This window comes from Oncorhynchus gorbuscha, linkage group LG09, assembly GCF_021184085.1.
Source record: "Oncorhynchus gorbuscha isolate QuinsamMale2020 ecotype Even-year linkage group LG09, OgorEven_v1.0, whole genome shotgun sequence".
Classification (NCBI taxonomy): domain Eukaryota; kingdom Metazoa; phylum Chordata; class Actinopteri; order Salmoniformes; family Salmonidae; genus Oncorhynchus; species Oncorhynchus gorbuscha.
Genome location: NC_060181.1, coordinates 21,336,679 through 21,346,058, shown reverse-complemented (window position 1 = coordinate 21,346,058; position 9,380 = coordinate 21,336,679).

Here is a 9,380-nt window from a genome sequence, read left to right as displayed (position 1 = left end):
TCACACCGCCACAGTGCTAACAGTGTGACTCTGGTTTATAGGCTCATGAATACTGCTCACAATAGCTGTAGGATAAACAGATGCATTCGGTGCAATTAGGGGTACATAAATTAAATTACTTCCATTGTGTTTGCCAATGCCCCTAAGATCATGTACATTTGATGCAGCATTATGACGAGTCATTGTCACAATGGTAGGGATTAACTGAGCTGGTCTTGGATCATTTACCAGTCGTTGTTTCAACGCAGCCTTGAAATGTGCGGACAGAGTCCAGGAGCCAAGATGATTTGGATGGACATCTGTCATTCCTGTAAAGTATCTTCTGTTTCCAGAAGGTGTCAAAGTTATCAATAAAAGTGACTCCAGCAGAAGTCTTTTAGCCAAATGTGTAATGCCAGCAGTCTGCTGAATCTTTCACACCCGCGGCCCAACGATGGTACTGGATCTGAAATTATTGGCAGGTTTTTGGAGTCTTTTAATGCTAAAATCAGAGGAGGGAATCTCTAAGCCATCGTGGCTGACTGGGATTTTCTCAAAGTGAGCTCCTAAACAGAATTTAAGAGTTGAGCTCTTTCCCTCGTGAACATGTGGGAGCCAAAACCACATTTCAAACAAAACAGTTTGTCTGACGCAATAACATGCAGGCAGTCCACCATGGCCGACCATCTCTCTCTCTCTCTCTCTCTCTCTCTCTCTCTCTCTCTCTCTCTCTCTCTCTCTCTCTCTCTCTCTCTCTCTCTCTCTCTCTCTCTCTCTCTCTCTCTCCATCTCGCTCTCTTCCCCTTCTAGCCTCGTTTATACCTGGCGCTAAACATGCATCCTTTGTCAAGATCTTGTCTACATTCTGTTGTGTCCACATTTTCAGAAATATGTGTACACATGGTATTAACTGTGTCTCGTATCGTCTACTGTGTCCTCATTGTGACCAGATTTCCTGATCCCTCCCTGTATGCAAATTATTTGACAGATATATTCTTTCAAAATAATATGTATTTAAGACACATTTTGATGCCATAAGTTAATGATGATTTTAAACATTTTCACAGTCTAGATCCATCAACACTTGTAAGATATACAGACACAATTGCGTGCCTGACTACCTCAGGAGGTGGTCAGTAAGACCTGATCACAATCACATCACAATGCGTCTTTTAATCGTCTACACCCATCTAAAATGTTTGGCACAATCAGAATGTGGACAAGATCAGGACAAAGGACGCATGTTAGAACCAGTTATAAACGGGGCTCCTGTCTCACTCACACTACCTCTCTCCCGCTCTACCCCACTCTCTCTCTGCATCTGGGAACAACTGCTACAGACTATGAAGTACAGGGGAGGTCAGCGGAGATGAGCAAGCGGTCCAAGACTGTGGATAATGACAACCCTTGGTCAGAGCTAAAGGAGCTTCAACTGACCTCGGGTCAGATCTATTTATATTCCAGCGCCAAAACACATCTGGCTGCTGACAGGCTGACTTATAGCTTAGTGTGCCAAATACAAATTGTCCTGGTCACGGCCAAAGCTTCTGCGTCCAAATGATCTGGCCTTTCTTTTCCCCATACGAAGAGTGTGCGCTGGTGCACGTCTCTCCAGAGTGGGAGAGCGAGGAAGAGCGGTAGTGTGAGTGAAACAGGAGAGCACCGTTTATAACTGTTTTTTTAAAGCAATGAATTTGTGAAGAAAAAGGAAAAGAGTTTCCAGCAGATTTCTTAAACCAGTCGGTTCCTGTTAAATCATGAAAGGAAGAGAATAAGTGTGCACTTAATTGGGAAGAAAGAACAGAGAATTGGGACACAGGGATCTAGGCTGATAGTTCTGAGGTGAAAATGGGGGTGGCCGGTGAGCCACTGACTCTGACCTCAATGGACCTAGATGAAAGGGTGAAATTCAAAGTTTAAGACATCGGTCTGGAATTTGAGGAATGTGAGAGAATCACTCCGCGTAGATTGCGTCAGTGGAATAGCATTTTTTTCTTGCTCTTGGAGGAGAGAGAGATGTGGATGTAATATTTTCCACACAAAAGCTTAGACTACCAACCATTTGCCAGTATTTGACTGTACATTTAGCCTAATAAATATATTTTCCATCCATTCCCCTATGTCTCTGTTGGATGTTAAACTCTAATGTTTTAATATGCATGATGGCAGTACAGAGGGTCAAATGTCAGAAGAAGGAATAATCCACAGAGGAGGAGAGAACCTCTACATTAATCTCCCCCACAATGCCCTGCTTTCTCCTGCCTGTTGGAGCCATGACACTGACCTAAAACTGATTGGTCTCGCCTCTTTGGTCCCTCTCAGACAGGGGCATTAAATCCTCAGATACACCTCCACTTTGCTGTCAGGTCACGCTCGGTTTAGGTCCACACATGGGTGGAAAGTACATTTCAGAGATAATGAGAAATACAGTTGACAGTCTGCTTGTGCTATCATGCCAACTCTGTGTCACTCATTGGCATGTCACAAATTGTATGGACCAAGTACACAGTCTGCATTGAAATGCACTTGCAGTGAACCAGAGTGTAGTATTTTAGCTAATACGGCAGTTCAGATAAGTACCCATCTATCTCTGAACCTGGTGAGTACAGACATGTATCCATGGCTACCAGAATATATGCATTCTAAATTCAAAGTTGAATAGGGAAGAAAAGTTATTGCTGCGGTGGTCCATTTCTCAAAAAAGCAATAAAGTAATGATCTTCCTGGAATGTTTGCAGTTGAATAATTCTTGAAGGTAGCCAGTGGAAACTAAGACACTTTCCTGTCCTCTGAAGGCCTTAAGAGCTACACTGGTTGTTAGTCATTTCTTAGAGAAATGCAAATGAGATTTCAAACCTTTTGCAATTTGGCTAAATCCCATGTTTTGCCCAATCTGTTAGTGTCTTTTTACAAATGTGATTAGTTATGTACTATGTGGTCTATATTGTATGCACAATGAATATGTACTTTTTATGGATACTAAAATATAAATCTACAATCTTTCCATTTGATATCTAATTTACAGTGCTATTACACACAATTTACAGTGTAAAAACATCATGATTACAGGGCTGTACACCATTACACTGAGTCTGTATCAGATACAGCTGCCTGAGGGCTGTGTTTTTACATGCACTAAACCAGGGAGGCGGATCTACTTTCACAGGGGCTCAGTAAAAACAAACAGCATAAAAATTGACCGTAGAAACAGCCCTATAATGACCAGGTAATGGGTGTTGCCGTGGCGATAAGAGATCGCATCTGTGCCATTTAGGAGAATGAGCTGGCTCAGGCTGGCAACGCTTCTTATAATGGTCTGGGACTGGCAACCCGTAGTTACAGTACTCTCCTGGATATAAAGGCTGGCATTATATCCAGTGTGCCATTAGGAGCCGCTGCATGTGTGTTTGTGTTTGTGTGTGCCCGCTTACGCAGGTGTCCTGCCATATGCTGTAATCACTAGTTCTAATTACAGACAGACACCCATTAAGACCACTTAATGGGTGTCTGTCACCAGCTGGACTGCCTGACTGGCTGCACCTCTCAGGCTCATAGATACATATGTCGGATCTTAATTTGACCCCTATCGTTGCAGGAAGAAAATAATCCTGTAGCAGGAGGATTTGAATATCTGATGAAATATTTTGAATCGCCGGCAGGGGTCAGCTGTATATACAATGTTCACTGTACCTACATTGTGCCTAATGTAGGCTACAGAGAGTCCCCTGTGAATTTTTATGTGGATTATAATAAATGTACATATTTGTAGGGGGTAGATGCATTTTTCGTTAGGGAAAATCTGTTGTTTGAGAGCAACTGTTTTATTAAATGTTAAGGTTTCCTCAATGCCTGTGGAGTCCAGCGTTTACAGCCACACATAACCAAGGGTAGAGTTTGAATCCGGCCATTTGACTCATGGATGAACGTCTAATTTTGATGCATTAATAGTATAGTAACAGGGTTAGTTCTGTGTGGTTACAAGGTAAAAAAACAAACTCAAAGGTTAACGGTTTAGGCATTAATTCTGAGTGGTTAAGGTTAGGACTAGGACTATGGTTTGGGGAATGCTTCAAATAAAATGATTTAAAACAACATGTATCTATGTATCATCAGTATTCATAGTATTTTTAGTTCCTTCTCAAGCATTGTGAACTGCCGTAGTGCAGTGGTCTAAGCATTGTACTTCAGTCTCCGAGCCTCATCAGTTTGCGTCTGGTAGTACTTGAGCCTACATTAGGCCCACAAGGAAATGTGATTTACTTCCATGTTTTCAAGTAGTAAAAAGAATAGTCTGATAATTTAAACATCAAGGAAAAGTGTCTCAGCTCAACGAAATCGTCTTTGGATAGGCTCATTTGCATAAACGTCTTGTCAGCTTTACGAAATGAAATATTAAAGCCACACAATACAAGCTTTCAATCCACACCAAAGACTATATCGACAAATTATATATAGGCTAAAATGTGTACGAGCATCCACACTGGAGGAAAGTTTATTGTTCTATAGTAGGCCTACATCTGTCAATCAACTGATGGCCCAAGTCAGCTCATCATCTCAGCCAGAGAAACAAACAGTAGCCTATTATCGTTTTTCACACAATTCATTATGTGTTTAGGCTAATGTGTAGCTGACAGAATGTAGCCTATTGGAATATAATCAAATAAAAAGTGGCCTATTGCAATCATCGATGGCACTAGATTATCTGATGTCTCATTAAACCATCAATACGTGCTAAATTGCAATCATTATTGAACTTGCAAACTTTCTCTATTTGACGAGCAAAAAAAAAAGTATAACATTATTTATTATTTCCATATTTGAAACGTGTAAATCTAGTCCACCAGGGATTGAGTCATTTTATCAGAAGGGCACAGGCCAGAATCAAACCCACACCAATATGGTAGGCCTATGTGTGAGCACTGAAGGCAGAAACCCTAATCCCTAGACCACACCAGGCCATGACAGAACGACATTTGACCTTAGAATATACAGTTGAAGTCGGAAGTTTACATAAACTTAGGTTGGAGTCATTACAACTCATTTTCAACCACTCCACAAATGTGTTGTTAACAAACTATAGTTTTGGCATGTCGGTTAGGACATCTACTTTGTATATGACACAATACATTTTTCCAACAATTGTTTACAGACAGATTATTTCACTTATAATTCACTGTATCACAATTCCCGCTGGTCAGAAGTTTACATACACTAAATTGACTGTGCCTTTAAACAGCTTGGAAAATTCCAGAAAATTATGTCATGACTTTAGAAGCTTCGGATAGGCTAATTTACATCATTTGAGTCAATTGGAGGTGTACCTGTGGATTTATTTCAAGGCCTACCTTCAAACTTAGTGCCTCTTTGCTTGACATCATGGGAAAATCCAAATAAATCAGCCAAGACCTCAGAAAATATTTTGAATACTATTTGCACTCAGGTCTAATTTGACTCAGTACTCACTGTAGCGTCCCTTCACTCTGGAAGAGCATCAACACAAGATCAAAACCATGGAGAACGTGTGACTAGATTTGATTTATAAAGCATAAAGGATCGGGGCCATAGAGATTAGAGAATATACATAGGCCTATGACTGAATCAGTGCCATAGTATAAAAGCACAGATCAGAACCACCCAAAATATAGACTTGAGCTGTGAAGGATCAAATCAAAGTAGAATATTTCAACTTGATAATTGAGTCGATTTTAAAAAATGTTGAATTGGATAAGAACCTTGCAAGATAGAATTCCTGGATCAGGACCATATAACATACAGGACACTTCCTGGATCAGGACCATATAACATACAGTACACTTCCTGGATCAAGACCATATAACATACAGGACACTTCCTGGATCAGGACCATATAACATACAGTACACTTCCTGGATCAAGACCATATAACATACAGGACACTTCCTGGATCAGGACCATATAACATACAGTACACTTCCTGGATCAAGACCATATAACATACAGTACACTTCCTGGATCAGGACCATATAACATACAGTACACTTCCTGGATCAGGACCATATAACATACAGTACACTTCCTGGATCAGATAAGTAAAGCTACCAAGCTCAGGATAGATCTTGGCCCAGGTATAATACTGTTATAAAGTCTTTGATTACCTGAACAGCACCACCTCCCTGCTCTACCAGGACCCTGGGGTGAAGTTTTCCCTAGGTACAGATCTAGGATCAACTTCCCCACCCCAAATACTAACCTTAAGCGTTTAGTGGGGTAAATGCTAAACTGACCGAAGAACAGCATCTACAGTGTATTTCATCCTACACCAGGAAGACCAGACCAGTGATGAAAGGTTATTGTAGTATGAGAATCCCATGGTCCCATTACAGAAGTTAATTACACAGTAAATATCTGTGCTCTCTTAACTCTCTCACCACAATTACGCCATTGAATTTGGTCAAGGATCTAAATGTTCCTATTATTATGAATGTTGAAATCACTAAGAAAGCAATAGACATTATGCGTGTGCCAAAAATCATTATTTAGGGTTTATCCAGCTGACATATTTGAAAAGCGTTGAGGAATATGAATGTGAGGAAGGATCAGCAAGAGATAATGATTTGATGACTTCTACAGATGGAGTCCCTCATGGCAGCCTATTCCCTATATAGTGCACTACTACCGTACAGGTCCTGGTTAAAAGTAGTGCCCAATGTCGGGGATAGGGTGCCATTTGGGAGGCTGCTGGGGAGTCTATGGATTGCCAGCGGGTGTGCCAACATTGTATGGGAATGCAGTAGATAAGACATTTGACGAGATGCTTGAGGGCTCCTGTTTGTAAAAAGCAGACATTATGGCATCATGGCGTATAGCCTTGGTGCCGCAGAGTGACCTAAACACAAGTAACCACATAGATTATGGTTAACAATCATATGGAATTGTGGTGGACTTGGACATTTTTGAAGGTGTCCAAGTCCACGTTCCCACGTTCCCTGTTTGTGTTTATTTCTGTGCTGGTGTTGGTTTGACTATGAAGACGGACATCTGTATGTTAACACACAGTCCAATAACACAGGAAAGGTAACATAGCTTTCTAGCCAACACTGACCACAAGGCTGATGTCATCTGTATTCCTACAAATCATATACCTTCTTTAAAGTTCACCAGACATTATGCACCTATTTTGTAACATCAATGAATAATTTCAATGTAGGACATACACCCTGGAATCCTTGATTAATTTACAGAAGGACATTTACGATGAACATGTCAGGTTTCCTATTACTTTAAGATCTGCTAGACCAACTGCTTTACAAGACTTTACTGTAGTTAATTAGCATCTCCTTATTTTGTCTCCTGATGTAGTGTATGGTATTTTTATAGACTTAATTTATTATCCCACATTTATCTATACAACTGCATGGTCCTCGTCTTCCTGTCTATACATCAATTATTCATCCGACATTCATAAAAGTTCAAATCATTTCAACTTCTGACACAAAGAAATCATGGAGAAAGGACGGTTGTAGTGTGTTTAATTTAATAATAATAATAATATATGCCATTTAGCAGACGCTTTTATCCAAAGCGACTTACAGTCATGTGTGCATACATTCTACGTATGGGTGGTCCCGGGGATCGAACCCCCTACCCTGGAGTTACAAGCGCCATGCTCTACTAACTGAGCTACAATTTGGACACATTCCTAGTAAAAAGGAGGGGACTATGGGTTCGCTCCAAAGCAAAAGTCCCTGTTGTTTATGCCATTTGTTTCTCAAAGATAATGACTCAACTCATTTTTAAGCAAGCAGTGTTGCATCTGTTATTACTGCGTCATCCTATGTCATTTTGTGGACACAGTGACAGTTTCAGTTTCTGTGAAATTACACCTCAATCTACTGAGAGGATGTCAAACCAAAAAAGACAAACTGATCCAAAAAGTAATCATCATATTTAAAATGATCTATATATCAAATCAAATGTTATTTGTCACATGCTGTGAAAACAACAGGTGTAGGTAAGAACACCTACTTTCTGCATGACGCAAGCCATCTTTCCAACAGTTGTTTACAGACAGATGATTTCACTTATAATTCACTGTATCACAATTCCAGTGGGTCAGAAGTTTACTAACACTAAGTTGACTGTGCCTTCAAACTGCTTGGAAAATTCCAGAAAATGATGTCATGGCTTTAGAAGTTTCTGATAAGCTAATTGACATCATTTGAGTCAATTGGAGGTGTACCTGTGGATTTATTTCAAGGCCTACCTTCAAACTCAGTGCCTCTTTGCTTGACATCATGGGAAAATTAAAATAAATCAGCCAAGACCTAAAATAAAAATAATTGTAGACCTCCACAAGTCTGGTTCATCCTTGGGAGCAATTTCCAAATGCCTGAAGGTACCACGTTCATCTGTACAAACAATAGTATGCAAGTATAAACACCATGGGACCAGGCAGCCGTCATACCTCTCAGGAAGGAGACGCGTTCTGTCTCCTAGAGATGTACGTACTTTGGTGCGAAAAGTGAAAGTAAATCCCAGAATAACAACAAAGGACCTTGTGAAGATGCTGGAGGAAACAGGTACAAAAGTATCTTTATCCACAGTAAAACGAGTCCTATATCGACATAACCTGAAAGGTCGCTCAGCAAGGAAGAAGCCACTGCTCTACAACCACCACAAAAAAGCCAGACTACGGTTTGCAACTGCACATGGGGATCAAAGATCGTACTTTTTGGAGGAATGTCGTCTGGTCTGAAGATAGAAAAATAGGACTGTTTGGCCATAATGACCATTGTTATGTTTGGAGGAAAAAGGGGGAGGCTTGCAAGCTGAAGAACACCATCCCAACCGTGAAGCACGGAGGTGGCATCATCATGTTGTGGGGGTGCTTTGCTGCAGGAGGGACTGGTGTACTTCACAAAATAGATGGCACCATGAGAAGGAAAATTATGTGGATATATTGAAGCAACATCTCAAGATATCAGTCAGGAAGTTGAAGCTTGGCCGCAAATGGGTCTTCCAAATGGACAAGCATACTTCCAAAGTTGTGGCAAAATGGCTTAAGGACAACAAAGTCAATGTATTAGAGTGGCCATCACAAAGCCCTGACCTAAATCCTATAGAATATTTGTGGGCAGAACTGAAAAAGCGTATACGAGCAAGGAGGCCTACAAAACGGACAATTTTTGTATGTAAATTCTTGTATGTAAATTTAAAGGCAATGCTACCAAATACTAATTGAGTGTATGTAAACTTCTGACCACTGGGAATGTGATGAAAGAAATAAAAATCTGAAATAAATCATTCTCTCTACTATTATTCTGACATTTCACATTCTTAAAATAAAGTGGTGATCCTAAGACAGAGCATTTTTACTAGGATTAAATGTCAGGAATTGTGAAAAACTGAGTTTAAGTGTATTT